Source organism: Zootoca vivipara, chromosome 7, assembly GCF_963506605.1.
Source record: "Zootoca vivipara chromosome 7, rZooViv1.1, whole genome shotgun sequence".
Taxonomy (NCBI): domain Eukaryota; kingdom Metazoa; phylum Chordata; class Lepidosauria; order Squamata; family Lacertidae; genus Zootoca; species Zootoca vivipara.
Genome location: NC_083282.1, coordinates 78660403 through 78684579, shown reverse-complemented (window position 1 = coordinate 78684579; position 24177 = coordinate 78660403). Strand labels below are relative to the sequence as shown.

Genomic DNA, 24177 nt, shown 5'->3' with positions numbered 1-24177 from the left:
ATAGAAAGCAAAAGTACAGGGTTTGGTGGTTTTTTTTACAATTAAATTAGAGTTTAAATGTATGCAAAATGACTGCTCACAAAAGCAATAATCGGTGATACTGATAACACAATCATCTTGCCATTGTGAGTTGCTGAGTTTCTTTTTTATTCATTTGGCCTGAATAGGGACAACTGTTTCTTTAGCAACACAGGTGGTAATTTCCTCAGTAATGCTAAGACAATTCTGTTATTGCTGGTAACAAGGAAGGATTGTAGCTGACTAAGTCACACCCATTGATTTGAATATCACACAGAGAGTCTTATGGCACCTGGAGGACTTATTATGGGTTATGCTTTTGTGGTCTAAAGTCCACTTGCATCAGTTGCTTGCAGGAAGGGTAAAAAGGTGGGTCTATACAGTAATAAAATCCAAAAAGCACTGTCTGTGACAATGCAGTTTGAGATTAACGGTGTCGTCCCGTGGGTGTGTACTCATAAGTAAGCCCTACTGAATTGAATGGGACTTACTCCTAGGTACGTGTGTATAGGACAGCAGCATTGATATATACAAAATAGCTATAGATATATTTTGGCTGAATAAAATAAATAAAATAACACTTGTAGTTGGGCAGGAGACCACTGCTTCTTTGGGGAAAGGATTTCACAGAGTAGCAAAACACATGAAAAAGGAAAGACCCTCCGTCTGAACCCCTGGAGAGTTGCTGTCAATCATAAACAATACTGAGCTGGATGAACCAGTGGTTTCTTAAAGACCAACTAAGTTTTTATTTTGGTATGAGCTTTCGTGTGCATGCACACTTCATCAGATACACACGAAAGCTCATACCAAAATAAAAACTTAGTTGGTCTTTAAGGTGCTACTGAAGGAATTTTTTTATTTTGTTTCGACTCAGACCAACACGGCTACCTACCTGTAACTAGAACCAGTGGTTTGTTACCAAACTTCCTGTTCAGACTCAAACAAAGAGAATCAAACTTTGTTATTCATTCCAATTTAGCTATTTTGGGGTGGTGTCTCACTTTGAAATTATGAGCTCTTATGTCACAATAAATGTTTTTAAGGTGAGTCTACACCTTGAGTGTTGGTTGTTGGGGTTTGTTTGTTTTTTTGCTGCAACAGGACAACACAGCTATCCCCCTGGAAGCAGATTGCTCACGGTTGCAAACACGCAGAAATGACATTTGCGGCAGTGGCATGCAAACAACTTAATCCCACCCATGGATCACTTCGCACAACCAGCACCACCTCCTCACTCGTGATGCTGATGCTGCACGTGCCAAGACTTCAAGATGCTACAACATGCCCAGTGGTCATGTGAAGCGACTCTAAAAAGGATTAATAAAGCTGGTATTGTCGCTGGTTGTGCGACAAGCACACAGGGTGCAATGAGACTGAGTGTTTGTGGGGGGGGGAGAGGCTCGGTTAATTTCATTGTACACAGGTTGTACATTGGCAATAAAGGCAGCGGTGGAGCTTCATGCTCCGCCACCGGGGGCAGAGAGCAGGCGCGCTGCCCCCAGGGACGTGGCGCGTGTTCTGGCAGCAGGGCGCACATTTTGGGGGCGGGACGTGCCGTGCGCAGGGGTGGGGAGCACATTTTGGGGGTGGGGCGGGGCACATGTTTTGGGGCGGGGCGGGCAGCCGCGATGGCACCCCTGGGATCGCGCCACTCGGGGCGCCCCACCCCCACCACCCCTATCTCCCTACGCCCCTGAATAAAGGCATTATTATTATTATTATTATTATTATTATTATTATTATTATTAAGTATACCTACCAAAATCCATGAACGTAACTAAGCCCAGTCCATTAATTTCAGTGGGTGTGCTCTGACTATTATTGGATATAGTTCACATATACACACAGAGGGAGAGAGAACGACATAGAATCATAGAAACAATAAAAAGTTTATGACATTTGCACATTTCTTTACAACATATATAACACCCATTTATGTCTTTAACATATAGATCTTTTCCTCTATAATATCTTCCTGTCTTTTCCTCTTGTAAATTAAATTACCGTATGCACTGCTCTTAAAGGGCAGAACAAACTGGCAATCAAAACTTTAACTAATTACAGATGTTTAGGAACCTTCTATGAATCACTTGTTCTCAGAGATGAGACAGATAAGATTATGAAAGACGTTCATAAATGTGAAAAATGTAGTCTCCCGCATAACCATTTGAATGTTCTTCATTCCTTTGTAGTGATACTCCTGATATTTCAACATAAAACTGAGAACGTCCTGGATCTTACGGTAGGTTGCAATCCAGAAATAACCAGTGCTCAGATAGCACCAGTGCTGGACTACAGCCTTAAGCAATTTGTTCCAGATGTGTTCTTTGAGGATTGGGCCTGCTTCACTGTGTGTCCCCCCCGCCCCCGGCCCTACACTTCCTCTGTTGTCTGTTGAATCTAGGGCTATGTACACACAGCATTTTATTCTAGAACCAATGGAGACTGCTGCATTGAGTGGCAAGATGTGGAGACTTGTAAGCTTTTACAAACCTCCCCATGACTGCACATCCCAGGGGGAGGGGGATTGCAAGCACATTCAGGTGAATACATTTACAAGCTTCCTTCAGAACTTGCCTCTGACTGTGGCAGGACTGGGGCTAAAGGGGGCAGGGATGGTACACAGGGCCCCGTGACTCCAGCAGTTTAGTAACACCTGAAGAGTGCTTGTGACTGTGTAAACACAACTTAACCATTTGATGTGCGAAGAAGTCACTTTTCTCAATAAGGAATCATGCCCGATCATCCTCAGCATGTTGCCTTCATCAGGGCAGTCTCGAGCAGGTTGGCCGCCCTGGCGCTGAGGGGCGGAGATCGCTCTGGCGCCCCTGCCCTCGCAGGGCGATACATGGTTTCCGCGCGGCTTCGTCGCGCGGCACCCTGCCTACCAGCCCGGCGCCCTGGCGCACCGCGCCACCGGGGGTCTACCTAGAGCCAGCCCTGACCTTCATTCTAGAAATTGATACGAGATTCATTTTGCCATACACAAGGTTGGGTGTGTTTACCTGATTTGGAAAACTTCCCCTTGATTTGGTTATCCATGCCTTTCCTCCTCACCCATGCCCCAGGTGAATGAAGGAAGAAGCCGTAATTGTGATCTTGGTATAAGCCCACAAAAATCCTGGCTATGCCCATGGGATAGGTATTGTAGCTCTCTGAGGGGTAAACTACAGTTCACAGGATTCTGGGGGCTTCAGATATATTACACAGCCTCAGTCTTGGTCCTCAGCAGAGAGGAGGATGGGGACAAATTAGGATCTGCCTTTCAATGGCTCTTGTCCTGCCTACTGTTTGGGCTCCCTGCCTTCTGGTTTCTCAGTACCAATGAGCACAAGCCATGGCTGCCGCCCACAGTGTCCTTCGGCAGTTGTGGACCATCTACACTTCTTTTCGCATTGACACACTGCAATGTAGTACAGAATCACTCTGCAATGAACTCTTGTTTTCTGAACAAAATCAGTTTCTTGAGAACCATTTTTCTGGGGCAAAAAAAATATGTAATGGATCCATATTGTGCGTGGAACTCTGTGAAAAAAGCAAGTATTTGGTCTTCATCGATTCCTCGATTCTGTGCATACACAGGCTTCGTTTTCTGCCTCTGTAATCTTTCCCACTGGAGACCTCTGTTCCGCAAATGTCCCTGACCCAACTGCTCTCCAGATCAATGCATCCTAGGAAATAGGCTTCTGCTTTGGAGACTGAAAGCCGCTTTATCTCATTCTGATCCTGCAAAAACCAGCTCCTTCCATCTAGTACAGTTTGCTCCCATTGCCAGCACCATGTGTGGTCTATTGAAGTGAACTTTGGCTACAGAATTCAGGTTCTATGCAGGTTGATTACGTAACGTATTTATTAACACAGCAATCCTGTGTATGTTTACTCAGAAGTTAAGTCCTCAGCTGTTTTTCAGTGCTGCTTACTCCCAGTTAAGCATGCACAGGACTGCAGTCTAACAAGGTTTTACACAGCTCCCTGGCAGAAACCTTCAAAAGGCTTTTTCTCAGGTCCAAGGAAGAAAGAGCTGTAATGGGGAATGTGGAGGCTGGAAGTGTTTCAAAGGACAGGGCATAGCTAATTCACTGATGTCGATGAAAGCAAAGGATGCTGATGAAAGCAAAGGATGCTGATGAAAGCTATGCTAAGCGCCTGCTTCCAATATTCAGACTTCTGCTGTCAAAAACTAGGATTCCCAAGTATCCCATCAGGAAGCATACAGCAAGTGAGTTTCAGCAGGTGAAATTCTGCCCAACCAGAAGAGATCCCTTGTTCACTTTTTCATCTTGCCACCCTAGGCTCCATCCAACCACTAAACTCACTGACTGATTTGACTAAGTCTCTCTCTCAAGCCAACCTACCTCGCAGGGTTGTTGTCTGACTGGGACAAAATGCTGCTTTGAGCTCCTGAGAGCAAAGATGGGGGACCTGTGGTCCTTATGATGTTCCATCAGCCTCAGTCAGCATGGCCAATGATCAGGGATGAAAGGAGTCATCGTCGTCTTAACAACAGCTGAAGGGTCACAGTTTAGCCACTTCTGCCTTAGTGTACAGATGACGTACCAACCTCAATATTGTGGGGTGTTAGCAAAGTGTTAATTGAAAGAGCTGTACTGTAGAAATCTGTGGTTTCGTACGCTCTGTGGCGATTATGGCATTTATTTCATTTAGTTCAATTATGGCAGTTAGTTGATCTGTCTTAACAGGTTAGAGCAGCAGGTATGTTGTGTCTTGTACTGAGGGCCTTCTGGCAGTTCCCTCGTTGTGAGAAGCCAAGTTGTAGGGAAACAGGCAGAGGGCCTTCTCGGTGGTGGCACCCGCCCTGTGGAACGCCCTCCCATCAGATGTCGAAGAGAAAAACAGCTACCAGATTTTTAGAAGACATCTGAAGGCAGCCCTCTTTAGGGAGGCTTTTAATGTTTAATAGATTATTTTATTTCATTTTTCTGTTGGTAGCCGCCCAGAGTGGCTGGGGAAACCCAGCCAGATGGGCGGGGTATAAATAATAAATTATAATTTTTGTATTATTATTATTATTATTATTATTATTATTATTATTATGCTGCTGTCTGCCTCAAAGTTAGTCTGCAGTAGTTTAATGCCTATGAAAGATGCATTAGCAACTGAAGAAACATCCACCCGCATTGCATATTTTAATCTGCAACTGCAAGTACACTAAGTCAGCGTTTCTCAACCGCTGTTCCGCGGCACACTAGTGTGCCGCGAGACGCTGGCTGGTGTGCCGCGACGTGCGGCAACGAGAAGGGCGATTTGCATTGTCACGTGCCTGGCGGCCGCCAATAACCAACTCTGACCCGCCGGGAAGCAATATTTCTCCTCCTCTTTCCCAAAGCTCAGTGCAAACGAGCCTGGCGGCCGCCAATACACTTCCTTGACCCGCCGGAAAGCAATATTTGGCAAGTGTTTCTTACAGTCATAATTATAATATAGGGCGGCACAGAGTTAAATTTTTTAACTTTTTTAATGGTGGTGTGCCTTGTGATTTTTTTCACGGAACAAGTGTGCCGTGGCCCAAAAAAAGGTTGAGAAACACTGCACTAAGTCAAAGTTATTTGTTCTTTAAACTTTAAAAGAGAGCATTTTGTGAAGTTTTTATAGGAGGGAAAAGAGAACTAATTAAAGGATCAAATGACCCCCAGTGGCTGTCTTCCACATACTGTGCAAATGGGAACTAGAGTTTAATTCCCACAAATATGCCTAGCGACCATTTTGGGATGAGCTGAGGCAAATGAAAGCTACTGTACTCTATTTTGAGTCAATATAGTGAAGTCTTCAGCCAACATTTTGTCCTGTGCATACAGTCATAGAATCATAGAGTTGGAAGGGACCCTGAGGGTCATCTATAGTCCAACCTACTGCAATGCAGCTGTCCCATATGGGGATCGAACCTGCAACCTTGGTGTTATCAGCATCATGCTCTAAACAACTGAGCCATCTGTCCCCATGATATTTGCTTGAATAAAAATACAGTAGCTTTTATCTGTTTCATAAAATTTATATGCTGCTTGACTGTAGAATAATTCAAAGCAGTTTAAAATATGAATAAAGCAATAGGATTATTAATAAAAAACAATTAAAATAATCAAGACAATTAAAACCAGAAAAAAACTAAAAACACAACAGCATTCTAAGTATTTGGGTAGGCTTGTCTAAACACAAATGTCTTTAGCAGGCACCAAAAAGAACACAGTAAAGGCATCTGCCTCATATCAATAGGCAGGGAGTGAATAATAATCAATTTTCTTTCTCAGCTGTCTGAAAATTTAGTCTCTGAAAATTTTCTAACTTTCCATTCTGCACAATGAATAGTTCCACAGAACTTAAAAACTTGCATATTCCTATCCCAGCAGCAATTGGCTTTATTTAAAAAACACACACCAAAAAAACCCAGTCTATTAGCTTTATGTCCTCTATATTTATATTTCCTTTTGTCACGGAAGAATAAATAGAGAAGTCACCCATTAGAATCCACCCTATGTGAGCCCCAAACTCCCATTTACTCGGCTGAGGGTGGAGGGGATTTTTCTATTATATTTATTTGAAAGTGACACGGTGTTGCAGCGAAATATTCCAGGCTGGGCCTTTTAAAACATTCCTCTCCCCCGACATGGGTTTGGGGCCCCACCCCAATTGACACTGGAAAACTCTAGATTTGCTTGAAAATGGAAATAATCAAGCCCTCGAAGCTTTGCTTATCACGCCCTGCCTTTCACCCTGCTTTATGTCTTAAGCAGCCTTATCTTTTTCAGGCATGGGATTTTAGTTTGAAGTTTGCAGGCAACATAGAGCATTTAACACTTTCCATTCTCAAAAGTGCTTTTCGGCCACAGTTAACTTAAGCCTCACAGTATTACTGCCCTGGACGCTGAGAGAAAAGCAGTGTTTAAGGCTCTTCACGTATAACCTCTTTTCCTCCTGGTACAGACAGCTCCATCTGTAGGCGTGTGGGTCATAGTTTTTGCTGAGTTTCATGCCCATCAGGATCACGTGTGGCTTACCGTGAATCTGGCATTTTCGTTGAAGGAAAGTGTATAAAATAGGGCACAGTTTACTTAGCGTTAAATTCTGAAACACACCCACAGAAAACCCCAAAATGCAGAAATCTGTTATTGCACACATTCCTTCCAAAAAATGCAGCAGTACACAGCAGAATACCAGCTTACTGAGATAAATATGACTGCAATCCTATTCATTGTTACCTTGAAGTAAGCTTCGCCGGTCAACGGTGCTTCATTCTGACTGCACAGTTTCGGACTTGAGCTTAGACAAAATATATCCGGCCTGGTAGAACACAAAATGTAGCTTTTAATGAGAAATACAAACCATCTTGCATTGCCCAGTTAAATTGCTAGTATGAAGTAGTTCCCCATCAAAGAAAAAGAAGTATCCAGCCTCTGCTTAATTATTTTGCTAATTCTCTGACTTGCTGTGTGCGAATCTTCCACAAACAAACTTGAAAACCTTGTTATCCCCTCATTAATTTGCCAGAGCAAGGAAAATCTCTCAATTACCCTGGCAATCCAGCAGATGGTTGCTTCTACTCTGGAAAAAGTCCTGGAACTGTCCTCCCCGGCATTCTCCCTCTACTAAAACTATGGGTAAAGAGATTGTTGGGTTGATATACCATGCAGTCCAATCTATAACTCAATCTATAAATCCCAATACCACATCCACCCACTTTGCATAAAATTTGTCCTACCGTAGCGTTCTTGGGGCCCCAATCAATCTAATAGAGCAAGAAATGGAAAAAGAAGCACAATTCTGGAGGTATAAACACTTTGAATGGGCCAACAAACCAGGCAAGTTACTTGCCTGGCAAATAAAGAAAAGGAAAAGCGAAAGGATAATTAACAAATTAAAAATAAGGGGAAGGGTGGTAGAAAGACCTAAAGAAATAAGGAAAGTGTTTGAGGACTTCTATACAGATTTATATAGGAAAGAAAAAGAAAACGAAAACGAAAAGGAAATAGAAGAGTATATAAGTAATGCCAAATTGTCAAAAATTATGAAAGAAAAAATGGGGAAGATGAATGAAAGTATAAACGAGTCGGAAATTAGAGAAGTAATTCAAAAAATGAAAATTGGAAAGTCCCCAGGGCCCGATGGCCTACCAATAGAATATTATAAAAAATTAGAAGATATATTAATGACACCACTGAAAAAATTAATTAATGAGATTTTAGAAAAAGGTGAGACACCGGATTCCTGGAGAGACGCAATTATAACTCTAATACCTAAGCAGAATAGTGATTTGGAATCTCCAGCAAATTATAGGCCCATATCCCTTCTAAACAATGATTATAAAATCTACGCAGGAGTCCTGGCCAATAGGCTAAATTTAGTCCTAAAAGAAATCGTACATGAAAACCAGGCCGGTTTTGTCAAAGGCAGACAGATTAAGGATAACATCAGAAATATTGTTAATATTATTGAATATCTGGAGAGTAATAGAGGGAAACAAGCGGCAATATTAACATTTGACGCCGAAAAGGCCTTTGACAAGGTATCGTGGGCATTTCTTAAGAAAGTGTTAGAGGAACTAGGACTCGGAGAAAGGCTGAGAAGAGCAATAGGGACAAATATGAAGATCAAAGGGCAAGAATTGTAATAAATGGGATAACATCTGGAGAGGTTAAAATCTATAAAGGCACAAGGCAAGGGTGCCCCCTGTCCCCCTTATTATTCATCATAGTTCTGGAAGTTGTGCTAAAGAAAATAAGAGAAGAAAAAGAAATAGAAGGGATCAGATTGGGAGCGAAAAGATATAAAGTTAGGGCATATGCAGACGATTTAATCGTCACCACCGAAAACCCCCTAAAAAGCATCCCTAAAACATTGGAAAAGATTAACGAATTTGGGAAATTAGCCGGATTTAAAATAAATTATAACAAGAGTGGTATCTTAACAAAAAATATGGAAGAAGCAGAAAAGAAAGAATTACAAGAGGTAACTGGCATTGAAATTAAGAGAAAAATAAAATATTTAGGAATCCACATGACAGCAAATAATATAAATCTAATTCAAGACAATTACGAAAGAACTTGGAAAGAGATCAAAAGGAAAATGGAAATCTGGACTAAGTTAAAAATTTCGCTGTTAGGTAGGATCTCCATCATTAAAATGAGTGTGTTACCGATGATGATGTTTTTATTTCAAAACCTACCAATTTTGGCAGGGTCTAAATGCTTCGAGATTTGGAAAAAAGATATAAGTAAATTTATTTGGGATGGAAAGAAGCCGAGGATCAGATATAAAGTATTAATTGACAAAAAGGAAAGAGGTGGACTAAATTTACCGGATCTTAAATTATACCATGATGCGGCCGCCCTGTTCTGGCTAAAAGAATGGATTGAGCTAAAAGACAGTGAAGTTTTGGACCTGGAGGGTGCCGGACTGGGGTTCGGCTGGCATTGGCACCTATTAAGAGAAAAACTGAATGCACATAATGCCTTATGGAATAATATTATCAGGAAGTCAATTTATAAAACATGGGTAAAATACAGGGGGATATTGGAACCAAGGACACCACGGTGGATATCACCTAAAGAAATAATTTCAGTTAAAAGAGTAAATATGGAAAGTAATTGGCCGATATATAATGAATTAATAGAGGAGCGGGATGGACATTTAAAATTAAAGGATTATAATGAAATTAGAAGACATTGTAATGTGTGGCTACAATATTTTGAAATTAACGAAAGATTTAAAAAAGATAAGACAATTGGTTTCGAAAAGGAAATGTCTAAATTTGGGAAAATAATATTGGAAGGGGGAAATAAATTTATATAAAAATTGTATGAATTGATTCTGGAGTGGGAGACTAAAGATGAATTAACAAAAGACGTAATGGTTAAATGGGCGCAGGATGTGGGCAAACCAATAATGTATGAAAGTTGGGAAAAATTGTGGTTAAGGGATATTAAAATGGTTATTAGTTATGATTTGAAGGAAAATATTTATAAAATGCAATTTAGGTGGTATCTAACCCCGGTGCACCTGGCAAAGATATACAAGGGAAACAACAATACCTGTTGGAGGTGTGGGGAGGAGATCGGAACATTTATACATGTCTGGTGGTGGTGTAAGAAAATAAGAAATTTTGGGGATGAGGTATATAAGGAGTTAAAAAAGATAATTAAGACATCATTTAAGAAAGAACCGGAGATATTTCTTTTGAGCATGGTAGGCGAAGAAATTAAGGCCAAAGATAGATGTTTGGTAATGTACAGCACTATAGCCGCCAGAATTCTAATTGCACAAAATTGGAAAAGTGACAAAATCCCAAATATTAAAGATTGGCTGATGAAATTAGTGGGATATAAGAATTTGGCTATTCGAAATGGGATATCAAAAGGATTGGGTAGGGAAAAAGCGGGTAAAAATTGGGAATCTTTTGAATCATATATGAAAAATAAGGTAAAATGAGCGAATCTTGAGGCAGAGATATGAAGGGCAAGGAAATTAAGGGGCAGGAGGAAATTGTATTAAGCATGCATCAGAACAAAGAAAGAAAATCAACATACAGGAATGACTGGAAGTCACCAGGGTGGAGGGTATGGGGAGGGTATTTAAGTTTCTCTTAACAGATTTAATGGTTAAGATGAATTGGACCAGAGTCCATAAATTAGGGGGTTGAGTATGAATGACTGTATGAAGAGATATTTGATTTGTTTTTTTCATTATTTGTTTATTCATTATTTGCTTCTATTTTAAATCTTCTGTTTGATGATTAAGACTCTCACGTTAAAATTTTTGTTATAATTATGATTTGGATACTTTACAAATATTATTTGGATTCTGTTATGTCTTATTCTTACTTTGTGTAAGTGATTGTTTTCGAATATAAGGTTTTTCTTTATTTTCTTTTTTTGTATTATATTAGTTTTGTTTTTCTTTATTTTGACGTTATACGTGTATGTGTATGTTTGTGAGTGTGTGTATTTTAAATAATTCCAAATAAAGTTTTTTTTTTTTTAAAAAACCACGTCAGTTCCTGGTTGCAGATTCACACAACAATGGGGAATTCACTGTGAAAGTTGGAAGAAAGTGCTTGACAGTCCGGCCCATGCTGGCCTCTAAGGCTAGCACTTGGTCAGTAGGTCATGTTCATCTCTTGCCACAAGCAGCATTTAGAAACTGATATGCAGCTGTGAATTACTATTTTGTCAACATGTCCTGGAAGCTGAAACTTGCTTGCAGCAGTGTGTCTGCAAATGAGATTGGCTGGCCACAGGCAGGCAGCTGCAATATATGTGGAATTTACACATATATAAAAAATGCTGTGAAAATGCTTTGAATAATACATTGAATTTGGCATAGCTCACTGTCACCATCTAGTGTCTCATTTGTACACTGCAATTTACAACACAAATAAGGAGAAATGCCCAATAAGCAGAGGTTTGCTGAGTCTTTTGCATCTGTTTAACTTTAAAAACAAAAAATGGAAAGGTGAAATGTTCTCCTAGGTCTGATTTGCTAGCCACCCCACAGAGATTTTTTTCCCCTGGCTTGGCTCTTGACATCTGAAGTGATGTATGAAGCTGGACTTTCCCAGAATATACCTCCTCTTCAGAGTTAACTCTTTGTTTACTCTTGCACTTTGCTTGTGAACAAAACCTTTCCTCACATTAAAATAAAAAAGACACCTCCTGAAGTTTCTTTTGTGATAAAAGCGCCAAGATTTTCTGCTGTGGCTGAAAATCTTGGGATCTTTTTTTGTAGCATATCTATCTATCTATCTATCTATCTATCTATCTATCTATCTATCATCTATCATCTATCTATCTAGCATCTATCTAGCATCATCATCTATCTATCCATCTTAATTAATTTTGTATTTACTGATGAGCTGGAATATACTTTGGATTTCTATCCATTTGGTGTTTTTTTTGTTACTTACCTGTTGTATTCCTCTTTTCTACCAAAAATTAATAAAAATATTTTTTTTAAAAAAATAGTCACTTGTTCCCCTATACTTTCCTGCTTCTTCTAATTCCTCAAACCACCTTTCAGTTCAGCAGATTGTAGGAGGACTTGGTTATTCCCACAGATCCTGGGCTGCTTGTATTCAACAAATTTTTACTCTGCGTAGACCCATTGAAACCAATGAGCCTAATTTGGTCATGGGTCTCCTCTGAGCAAAGATTGGCTGACTACAACCCACAGCTTCCTTAGTCCCAAGGCAAGGTGTAATTCCTTCCATCTATCTCCCAATCCAGCCCACAATTTCTGCTTTGGATATGCTGCTCTCACTGGCAAGCTACCCACATGCATCTTGGCCCATGTTACGGTTGAGAATGGGCAGGTCTCTGCTCATCATGCACAAAGAATGCCTTTGCATTCCTTTCAACATACCTTTCAGCATTTCTGTCATCTGGCTTTTTTGTGTCCGACAGCTACTTTTGATCTGTTCAGAACTACATGGTATTTGTTAGTGCTGGTAAGGGTGCAGCCTAGAAGTTAAGTGTGAGCTGGAAAGAGATTGCTTCAGATCTTGCAGCAGAAGACTGGGCTAGAGGGCCTTTTGCTCCAAATAGGTAAAGGACCCCTGACCGACTCTGGGGTTGCGCGCTCATCTCGCATTATTGGCCAAGGGAGCCGGCGTATAGCTTCCAGGTCATGTGGCCAGCATGACAAAGCCGCTTCTGGCAAACCAGAGCAGCACATGGAAACGCCGTTTACCTTCCCGCTGTAGGGAAGGTAGTCCTATTTATCTACTTGCATTTTGACGTGCTTTCGAACTGCTAGGTTGGCAGGAGCTGGGACTGAGCAACGGGAGCTCACCCCGTCACAGGGATTCGAACCACCGACCTTCTGATCAGCAAGCCCTAGGCTCAGTGGTTTAACCACAGCGCCACCTGGGTCCCCTCCAAATAGGTGATCCTATATTAAGCTCACCCAGAGTTTAAGACAACATTCCCCACCCCCTCCCCACCCCGAGGAAAGGGAACCCTTTATACTTTCCCCACCAAATTTCCTTGGGCCGATTTGTCCACAATTTGACAGGTTGAATCCATTCTGGATTGCCTGTAAACTGCATAAACTTTGGCCGATGGTGATGTTATTTCAATTGTAGTGAATGGAGAACACAAGATGGCTTGCACCTCAAAATGCAGACTACAGTGAAGAGTGCACAGTGGTTCAGTGTTTTTGTGGTTTTTTAAGTGTTGTTGTTGTTTAGTCGTTTAGTCATGTCCGACTCTTCGTGACCCCCCGGACCAGAGCACGCCAAGCACTCCTTTCTTCCACTGCCTCCCGCAGTTTGGTCAGACTCATGTTCGTAGCTTCGAGAACACTGTCCAACCATCTCGTCCTCTGTGGTCCCCTTCTCCTTGTGCCCTCAATCTTTCCCAACATCAGTGTCTTTCCTAGGGAGTCTTCTCTTCTCATGAGGTGGCCAAAGGATCTGTCCTTCCAGTGAGCACTCAGGGCTGATTTCCTTAAGAATGGATGGGTTTGATCTTCTTGCAGTCCATGGGACTGTCAAGAGTCTCCTCCAGCACCATAATTCAAAAGCAGCAATTCTTTGGCGATCAGCCTTCTTTATGGTCCAGCTCTCACTTCCATACATCACTACTGGTGATTTTAAAGCACACAGAGCAATATAGCCTACTATATTTGGGGCATTGCACATCTCTTGTAGGGGATGCTGTATGCAACCCAGGCCTGCACCTGGACACGGGTGGCACTGTGGTCTAAACCACTGAGCCTCTTGTGATTGCTGATCGGAAGGTTGGTGGTTCTAATTCCCGCAACGGGGTGAGCTCCCGTTGCTTTGTCCCAGCTCCTGCCAATCTAGCAGTTCGAAAGCATGCCAGTATGAATAGATAAATAGGCACCACTGTGGCGGGAAGGTAAACAACATTTCCGTGCATTCTGGTTTCTATCATGATGTTCCGTTGTGCCAGAAGGGGTTTAGTCATGCTGGTCACATGACCTGGAAAGCTCTCTGTGGAAAAATGCCGGCTCTCTCGGCTGGAAAGCGAGATGAGCGCCGCAACCCCATAGTTGCCTTTGACTGGACTTAACTGTCCAGGGGTCCTTTACCTCTTTTTTTACCTTTTGCACCCAGCTTATGACATACCATGTTTCTCTGAAAATAAGACACCGTCTTATATTTATTTTTCCTCAAAAGAACACACTATGGCTTATTTTCAGGGGATGTCTTGGCTCATTTTCGGGGTATGGCTTATATTCCTTGAATGCTTAAAAATCCTGTTACGGCTTATTTTATGGCTACGTCTTATTTTCGGAGAAACAGGGTACTGTACTGATCAGGAGTTGGCTACATTAGTAAAGAAAAAGCATTTTAAATGCATTATAACACTGTGACACCAGATGGCGCTGTGGAGTTTTGTCTTTTGGCAACTTGATTTCCCATTATGTTCACAAAGTGTTTTTTCTGAATTTTTTGGGGGGATGTGTCTAGATGCAGCCTGAATCTCCATTATTCCATATTGTTATGAATGTAGTCAGATTAAAATAGGGCAACCTCGCCTTAATTGAACTCTTGTGTGCCTAGCCAGTGTATCCGACGTGAACCTCCACAAGCGGTTAAAGATGGAATGTGCTTTGTCTCGTGTCAGCCACAGGCTCGTGATATAAATGCCTCGCAAGTGCAGCAAAGCCAGGAACTTTCTGGGCAGAACAATTCTGCTTCGAAAACTACCTTGAGATTTAATGCAAAGTTTGGAAGTCCTCCTTGCTACAGATGAAACCTGGCATGCATTCATTAAACCAAAGTAAGGAAACAGCATGGGAAATTACAGCAATAACCCAGAAGAGGGCACTATCCATTTACACAGGCCTCCGGGATTAAGAACAGATTTACAAGGGTGAAATCATTCAAGTAATAAATTCAGTATGAATCTTAAATTCTGGATTATGTGAGTAGTTATTGTGACAGATGTTTAATGTCATTTGTTTCCTTTGCAGGAATAGCATTCAACTGCACAAATGTCTTTGAATGTTCACTAATTACCGATATACACATCGACTGCTGAGTAATAAAGCAGAAGGTGATGCGTTTTACATCTTTCATTAAAAAAAAAACCCCAGTTCAAATCCATGACATTTTAACAACAACAACTTATTGGCACATTTTATAAAGAGACAAGAATAGGTTACACGTAACGCTTTCAAACTGGGAATTTCAAATAGTAAGACATTAAGTAAAGCATTGCTGTAACAGCATTTTTTTCTGATAAGAATAGTTGATCCCCTGCATTTTTGCAAATATAAAATACTGCTGAATGAAGAGTTCTGGAGAACTTGAAAGCTTTGTGCTAGTTGGCTATCCTAATCATTGCCCTAATATGGATTTTGGAATTTTCCAGTCGTATTTGTTGATGAATGTGCCACACATATTTTATTTTTTGATGCCCTCTTATATCTCACATATAAAATTTTATAATGCTTTTATAACCTACCAGTTGGTGTTGCACTCACTTAGTAGGATTTCCCCTTCCTTTTTTCATCCTCCCTGCCTCCATCTGCTTCCAACCCTCTGGAGCACCTTTGGCTGGGAGTGGCAGAGTGCATGGAGGAGGAGGAAGTTCTCTTCAAGGGGAAGTCTGTTGTGCAAGTGGAACAGCAACACTGAATATGACCCACTAGTGGAACGGTCTTCCCTTGAGAGGTTGTGGATTATTTTTCCTTGTTGGTTTTTAAGCAGAAGTTGGATGGCCATCTGCCATAGTTGAGATTCCTGCATTGCAGGGGGTTGGACTAGATAAGTCCCTTCCAACTCTACGAATCTATCATCTATCTATCTATCTATCTATCTATCTATCTATCTATCTATCTATCTAATCTATCATCTATCTATCTTTTGCTTATTAGTGCTTCATGGTGTGTGTTTTGCAAAGTTAGCTAACCTTGGCAAAGCTTTTGATACTTGGATAGATATTTAATCGTGTCCTACAGAGATTGCAAGTGTAGCCTGAAACATTTCAGGATTATTCTGAGTGTAAGGCTCATAAGGAGCTGTCATGATGAATTGTCCAGGGCTTGTTCACAACTCAAGAAAACTAGACATGTGCAGCTTTCGAAAGCAGATTCCAAATATGCAAAATCAGCCGGGAACAATAAATTGCAGCCTCATGCCCTTTGTTTTCCAAAGTATTCACTGGATCATGGAATTCCTTTTCGAATGCCATCTGAGTAACTAATTAAATGATCTGAACACCAGTTTGTATCTGGAAGATTTATAGCCTAGTATATTATTAAGGGTTTGCTGGGAGGGGATGAGTGTGGGGGAATGAACAAGCCCCCCGCCAGCAAATAATACGGGGAGACTGTTAAAATAATGCAAACCAACTACAAGCATTGCAACTATGCCAAAGGAAGATATGGTTCCAAGCAGTGCATTGTAAAAAGTGATGTTGCGATGAGTCCAAGAGCACCACCCAAAGCCAGCTTCACATACATACATACATACATACACACAGTAAAATATCTATCTGTAGGTTCTGAGAACTCAGGCACATGCTATGAAGGAGCAAACAAAGCATCAATAGTCCCTGCTGCTTAAGGCAAGGGTGACAAACCACGAACTCACCATATGCCAAGCTTCCTTCAACCCTGTTTACTGGTGGCAACCATCGGTGCAACTGGAAATAAAACAGTCCCCTCCCCACAGCCACTACTGAGATGCACTGTGAAGCTCTGGCATACCATGGTGGGTTGCCACCACCCGGGGCTGCGCAGAGTGTGGCTGGAAGGGAGGGAAACAGATGGAGTAGGCATGCTCATTCCACTGCCTACCAGTGTCTGCATCATCAGGAGATCGTAGCCACAGAGATAAGAAAAGAAGAGTTGGTTCCATGGTATGCACTTTCTGGTTGGCCTGAAGAAGCTGTTTTCCAGTGACCTCCAGCGATGGAGACACGCAGCTGTGCTGAGGCATCACCAGGAGTTGAAATTTTGCACCCCTAAATTTTTTGCACCTGGGGCATCTGCCCCTGTGGGGCCCCCCCCTAAGCTATGCCCCTGCTGTGAAGTGGTGCTCTGGAAACAGGAAGGAGATGCTTCATAAATACACTGCTCCTGCTTAAAATGACCCAATGCAGGGTCAAACAGTGAGACCTGCAATATTGAGTGGCTTCCCCATCCCCAATGTCCATTTGTTGGACGTGCATGTCTGGGCAGGGTAAGCCTACAGGACTAGAGACCTATAGAGGTGTCTGTTTCTGTGGAAGCTGGAACTCCGGGTGGCTGGGTCCCAGTTTCTGTGGAAGTACACACACACACACACACACACACACACACACACACACACACACACACAATGTGTACAGGCTTCTCTGGATCAGTCATCCACACTCAAGGTGTGGAAGTCAGGCGTGAGGGCTGAGAAAGCTGTACAATGCTGGGGTGTGAACATTGGCCTTCCAACACTTGGATTTCATTTGGATATGAAAGGGGCTCAAGAAGGGGTAGGGAACTTCTGGCTGCCTGTGGCTGTTGAACACAAACTCCTATCAGCCCCAGGAACCAGAGCCAATAGCTAGGGATGGTGGGAGCTGCAGTTCAGAAACATCTAGAACCACTAGGTTCTCCACCCTGGTTGAGTCTGTGCCCCCTTTTTAAAAAATGAATTAACTTTCCCCCAGCATATCCAGGATATAACATCCTACTAAATACATAAACGTTAGAGACGAACAGAAACGACGAAATTCAGCAACTTGAGGCACTCCTGCTTATAATATAGAAGACAACAGTTCCCATGAAATGTTGGCAGTACAGCAAATAAAATTGACAAATCAGCATATACCTTAGGGACAGGTCTTTGGTTTTCTGGTGTGTTTGTGAAAATAACAAAGCTCCATCATTCGCCTGTGAAAGTATGGATATGTTTCTCTTGCCATTCTCAACTTATGTGTTATCTTTTCAGTGACAGCTACCGTGTTTCTCATATTATAAGACACGTCTTATATTTATTTTTTCCTGAAAAAAACACACCATGGCTTATTTTCAAGGGATGTCTTATTTTTTTAATTAAGTACCGGTATCTGTACAGACCACAGACCTGCTCCCACCGGGTCTTCGCGCGCGGCAGGCAAAGGCTGCAGCCGGGTCCCGGGTCTTCGCACGCGGCAAGCAAAGGCTGCAGCCGGGTCCTGGGGCTGCGCGCGCGGCAAGCAAAGGCTGCAGCCGGGTCCCGGGGCTGCGCGCGCGGCAAGCAAAGGCTGCAGCCGGGTCCTGGGGCTGCGCGCGCGGCAGGCAAAGGCTGCAGCCGGGTCCTGGGGCTGCGTGCGCGGCAGGCAAAGGCTGCAGCCGGGTCCCGGGGGTTAACGCGGCAGCAGCAACCCTTCTTTGCCACAGACCTGCTCCCACCACCCGGCACGGCTTATTATCGAGGTATGCCTTATATTTTTCCACCTCAGGAAAATCCTGCCATGCCTTATTTTGTAGGGATGCCTTAAAATATGAGAAACACGGTATTTGCCACATCCCCTGGAACCAAGATGTTAAACTAGCCATGTTAAGATCTTTCCAAAAAGTATCAGTGACCATATGCACTGCACCGTTCCAAGTAAAGCTTAAGTGAGTCCAAGATAAGCTGAGCATTTACTGACAATATCAGTAATTGGCGATAACACACTAAACCTGGCTTTGTTATGTTAATTTGCATCTGTAGTTGGATAGGAAACCTTTGTCTCCATTCAGACCTTGTGGGCTTTTAAGATATTTTTTTTTTAATCAAAGCTGACATCACCTTAGGAGAAAAGGACTTTAACAGGTATGGAACACAGATAAGCCTGGGTAGTACTGGTTATGCCGCTTTCCCTAACTTGTGCCCTCTAGACATGACTACGTCTCCTATCATGCCTGACCCCCTGCTGGGCCTGATGGATGTTGTAGTCCAAGACATTCAGAAGACCCCAGGTTGGGGGAGGCTAAGATAATGGATGAAGGCAAATGAATTTGCTTTCCGCAAAGAGGAATATTGCGACATCTGTGACAAAAAAGAGTGGAACAATAGGATTGATATCAAATGACAAAGACAGATGAGGGCTTAACAAACGAAACTGTTGGCAAATTGTTTACACAATTTTGTTTAATTGTTTACACCTTCTTGATTCAATCTGGTTGAGCTATGGAAAGCACCTTTGAGGATTAGGGCTGGATTGCGGGTCTCCTGTTGGCCTGCAATCCCTGCCCTTTGCATAGGACTTCAAACCACTGCGTACACTTTGGACCCACTTTGTAAGATTTGTTTCCATCCTGGTGTAATGTCATGACATTCCGGTCTGCATCTTTTTTCTTTCCTTTCTATTAGAGAAAGGAGATGCAGAAGCTTCCTTTGTTTGGCACGCCACGCACAATGCACTTCCAGACTGAGATCTGGTGTGCTACACACAACACATCCCCTAGTGTCATGCGGAACACAATTTGGGTGAGCTGTGCCAAACAGAGCAGATGCGAAGAGGGTTTCCAACTCCTCCCAAAGAGCCCTTGTGCCTTTAACAGCTTAATCTGTAGACATCTTCAGGTAAAGCTTTTTGCTGCATTATCACTATGTTCTAGGGAGGTAAAGGACCCCTGGACAGTTAAGTCCAGTCAAAGGCAACTATGGGGTGTGGCACTCATCACACTTTTCGGGCCAAGGGAGCTGCCGTTTGTCCACAGACAGCTTTCCAGGTCATGTGGCCAGCATGACTAAACCGCTTCTGGCACAACAGAACAGTGACGGAAGCCAGAACGCTTGGAAACGCCGGTTACCTTCCTGCCACAGTGGTACCTATTTATCTACTTGCACTGGCGTGCTTTCGAACTGCTAGGTTGGCAGAAGCTGGGACAGATCAATGAGAGCTCACCCCGTCGCAGGGATTCGAACCACCAACCTTCTGATCGTCAAGCCCAAGAGGCTCAGTGGTTTAGAGACCACAGTGCCACCCGTGTTCCCTATGAACTTGCAGGTCAAGTTGGTGTTAAACAGGGGGGGGGCTGTAAAAAAGTTGACAGCCCTATACACAAAACACAGATAAACACACCTTATGATGGACTGGAAGAAGAGCTCAGCAGGAGGTGGTCACCAGCAGACTAGATAGGTTAATCAGATTCTGATGGGGGTTTCTTTTCTTCCAAAGAGGGAGCTTCTGTGTAATCGAAGATTTATTGTTGCACAAGGTACAGATAAAACCTAATTAATCTGCACAGAGCTTCCTCCTGCAAGACTGAAACAAACCGAGATCGGGTTGTAATTCCAAACCCTTGGGAACAATATTTTTCTTAATATCCAGCTTGCAGAAGAGTTTTGCTTAACGTGAAAGCACGCTACACTATGCATTTTGGTTGACCCTAATTTCTGTGCTTAATTTTTTTTTACCGTCCCAATAACAAAAATATACTTACTTATTGCTACCAATGGGTGGCAGCAATGGGTTCTGTTGAACCAACACGTGTAGTTCATGCAGGTGGGAACAAGATTCTTGGGGGGGGGGGAGAGATTAAAATTTAAGATATTTAGATGGGGAGAGTAATCAATGGAGAGCAAAAGCTTTGAAAGATAAGAAAGGCTTGCAGAAATAGAGAAATGAGAAAGGAGAGGGGGGGGTAAGTCAGTTTATAGTTAAAATGATCTACATTTTCCCATCTTCCCAGTTCCTGATGTTTCTGTAGCCTATTGTACATTTGTGTGAAACTATTTAGTACATATGTTTAGATAACGATGAATATGATTATTATGGATCCAGACAATCATACCACTGAAATCTTCTCCATATTAAGAGTTGGGGTTAAAGATCTGCCTGTTTTAATAGGCAGCGAATATCCAAATGCTGAGAATGTTGAGCAGAAATCACAAGGAGGCATTGTTAACCCCACTTGTATCTCGTGAATATATACAGATACACGATATACATACATGACCGGTGGAACTGAATGCTCACTAAATGCATAAGGGATGGGTCAAACTTCTTGAGTTTCCTAATATTGGAGACTACCAAAACAGAGTGGACATCTGGCAAGGGTAGGACTGTCTGTGGCTCAATGATGCATAATCTCTTCTGCATGCAGAAGGCCCCACCTTCAGACGTCAGTATCTCTAGGTAAGGCTGAGAGAAACTCCCTTTCCAAACAGCCACTGCCTGGTTGTGCTGACAATATTGAGCTAGAGGGACCGACTCTGTATAAGGCAGTGTCTTTATAAATAAAAGGCGGCCACTTCCCTTTCGCTCACTTGAAGGGTGTACCTAGGGGTTGGCTAGGTTGGCCCCCACCAAGGGTGCAGGTCCAGGAGGTGCAAAAATTGCGCCTCTCCACTGCGGCTCGGAGCGACTAGGCCCGCCAAGCTCGTCCACGCGCTCCCGGGCTACTCTCTGCTGTTCTGGGTAGCCGGGCGAGGCGCGCAGGCTCCTTGGGGCGCTTTGGTGGATGAGCGCTAGGGACGCGGAGGGGGCGGGGGAGCCACTCCAGCTCTTTGCATAAGGGCGCATGGGAGCCTGGATACGCCTCTGCGCACTCGCCCTCCACGTGTACGTGTGAACTACCCTAACCTAGGGCGCTGGAGAGGAGAAAACTTTCAGTTTCTACTCTCTTCCCCTTTACCTTCCTTTGCCTGCCCCTCCTCACCCCCTCCTCCCAGGACCATCCCCTGCAAGGTTGTGTTTGGCCTTTTTCGCTCGCTCGTAGCCGGCCAGGAGGGAGGGGGCGGGCGGTGTGAGGTGCTCCCCGGTGAATACGAGCAGAAGAAGGGCTGGCGATCGCAGCATGCGTTGGAGGCCCCTCCATATCCAATCCTCAACCCCCCCCCCCTTGCGGGCACGGGCGGGAGGGAGGGTCGTGGTGGAAGGAGAGAGGGAGGGGAAGAGAAGAGCAGCAGCCAGGCAGCAGTGGGGGGGGGAGGGAGGACGCGGGAGGCGATCCTCCTCGGAGGCCGCCGCTGCTGCGCGCGTCTTCCTGGAAGAGGCTCCCGGTGGTGGCACGCGCGCTCCCAGACGGCGAAGGTGGCGCCCGCGATAAGGCGGCCCCTATCGGGACCTCGCAGGCAGCAACAGACGCCGACGGCGAGGAGGAGCTGCCGGGGAGACGAGCAGCGGGCACATCCCTAACGCCGAGAGGGAGAGAAGGAGCGCGGGCGGCGTAAAGGCACCGGCGCCCGCGAAGTCGCGCTGGACGCGCACCGGAGGCTCGAAAGCTCGGCTGGACGGGCGGACGCCGCGGCAGAAGCCCACCCGCCGATCAGGTGCGATTCCTGGAGGAGATGTAGCAAAGGTCTGTGGCGGACGGGGGTGGGCGGTCAAGGGGGGCGTCAATCAATGCACAGACGTCGGGGGGGTGTTGGTGTTTGGAGACTGGCCCCTCACCTAGAGGAGACCCGGCTAGGCACCTGTATGGAGAAAGGTGCCGTAGTAGAGTCTGGAGAGCTAGAGTACAGGTAGGTAGCCGTGTTGGTCTGAGTCGAAGCAAAATAAAAAAATTCCTTCAGTAGCACCTTAAAGACCAACTAAGTTTATATTTTGGTATGAGCTTTCGTGTGCATGCACACTTCTTCATGCTAGAGGTCAGCGTAGGAGAACGTTTGCAGGAGGTCCGCAGGCAGCCGGTAAGGGGTTTTTCCAGGGCGTGCTATGAGGGCTCTTTTCGCCCGGACGAGGAGTTCCGTGTAACTCGGAAGTTCGCGATTGGTCCGGCAAACGCCTCTCTTCTGCCTTAGGACTAAAGGGTTCGTCCTGCTGAACACCTGGGACTTGCTTCCCAGGAACCAGGCAAATAATTTCGCCACACATCTCCCCCACTTCTCCCCATTATTTAGCTCTAGGTGTCCTGACTTCCTGGGTGTGTTGAGGCACCCAAAAGGAATGTACCGGTTCATGGGAATCGTAACAAATATACATATTATTATGCTGGAAGTACCCAGGGCACTTTATAATCTTCATCCTGTTTGCTCTCAGGTCGGTAATTAACACGTCCCCATTTTAAGGATGGGGAACAGTAGCTAAGTGAGTTGCCCAAGGACATACAATGAATCTGTGGCACTTCAAATCATCAAATCTAGGTGTCAGTCCAACATGAGTCGACCAGGCTACCATGTAGCAGAGTGTGCCTGGTGATCTCTACAAAGCAGGAGTAGAATGAATGGGTGGAAATGTCAAGGGCGCATATTTTGACGAAGCATCGCTGGTATCTTCCTATTGGTAAGGGTCAGGGGTAGCTGGTGCCCATTGTGACTGGAAGACAGGGAGCCCGAACAGTAGGTGGGACCAGAGCCAATGGTAGGCAGAGCCAAGAATCCTAGCTTTGTCCCCCCCCCTTACTCCTTCCTGCTGAAGAGTGGTAACACTGAGATGGAGGGGATGGAAGGAGAGGTTGACAGGCAGTAAAACTTCCCTGGAGTGGAGACAGGAACGCCTGGCGTGCTCTGGTCCATGGGGTCATGAAGAGTCGGACACGACTAAACGACTAAACAACAACAAAAACCTCTGTGGACTGCTTGTAGGTAAGAAGGCAGGCATGTAGGGGCTGGGGCAAACTGGGGCTTGTGTGGCAGCATCTCTTTCACCCTGATGGACCACTGGCAAGAGATGTGTCAGAACAATAGGAACATAAGAGGCTGCCTTATACCAAGTCAGACCGTCAGCCAGTCTAGTTGAGTATTGTCTACACCAGGCATCCCCAAACTGCGGCCCTCCAGATGTTTTGGCCTACAACTCCCATGATCCCTAGCTAAGAGAACCAGTGGTCAGGGATTATGGGAATTGTAGTCCAAAACATCTGGAGGGCCGGAGTTTGGGGATGCCTGGTCTACACTGACTGGCAGAGGCTCTCTCAGCCCTACCTGGAGATTCCGGCACTGCAGGAGGTTGGACTAAATGACCCTCTTGGTCAGGCATAGGCAAACTCGCCCCTCCAGATGTTTTTGGCCTACAACTCCCATAATCCCTAGCTAGCAGAGCCAGTGGTCAGGGATAATGGGAATTGTAGTCTCAAAACATCTGGAGGGCTGAGTTTGAGGACGCCTGCTCTTGGTCCCTTTCAACTTTATGATTCTGTGCTGGGATTGAACCTGTGGCCTTCTGGGTGCAAGGCAGATGCCTTGCCACTGAGCTACAGAACAGGAGGGTGTAGACTGTCCTTCATTGGAGGTGTTTAAAAAGAGTCTGGGGTACCGCAGATTCCTGCATTAACCAGGGGACT

At 44.2% G+C, this 24177-nt stretch overlaps 1 protein-coding gene across 4 annotated transcripts in view; it reads left to right on the top strand.

Moving 5' to 3' along the window:
- Positions 1-21897: 21897 nt before the first annotated feature.
- Positions 21898-24177, top strand: part of RIPOR3 (RIPOR family member 3) — a 114223-nt gene continuing 111943 nt past the window's right edge. For 2 of the 4 annotated variants that reach the window (XM_060277303.1, XM_035122812.2), the window contains exon 1: positions 21899-22254. The gene's annotated coding sequence lies outside the window, so the exon portion shown is untranslated. Of the gene's footprint in view, positions 22255-24177 lie in introns of all 4 variants that reach the window. The other 2 variants (XR_009557957.1, XM_060277302.1) reach the window with 2 other exon arrangements.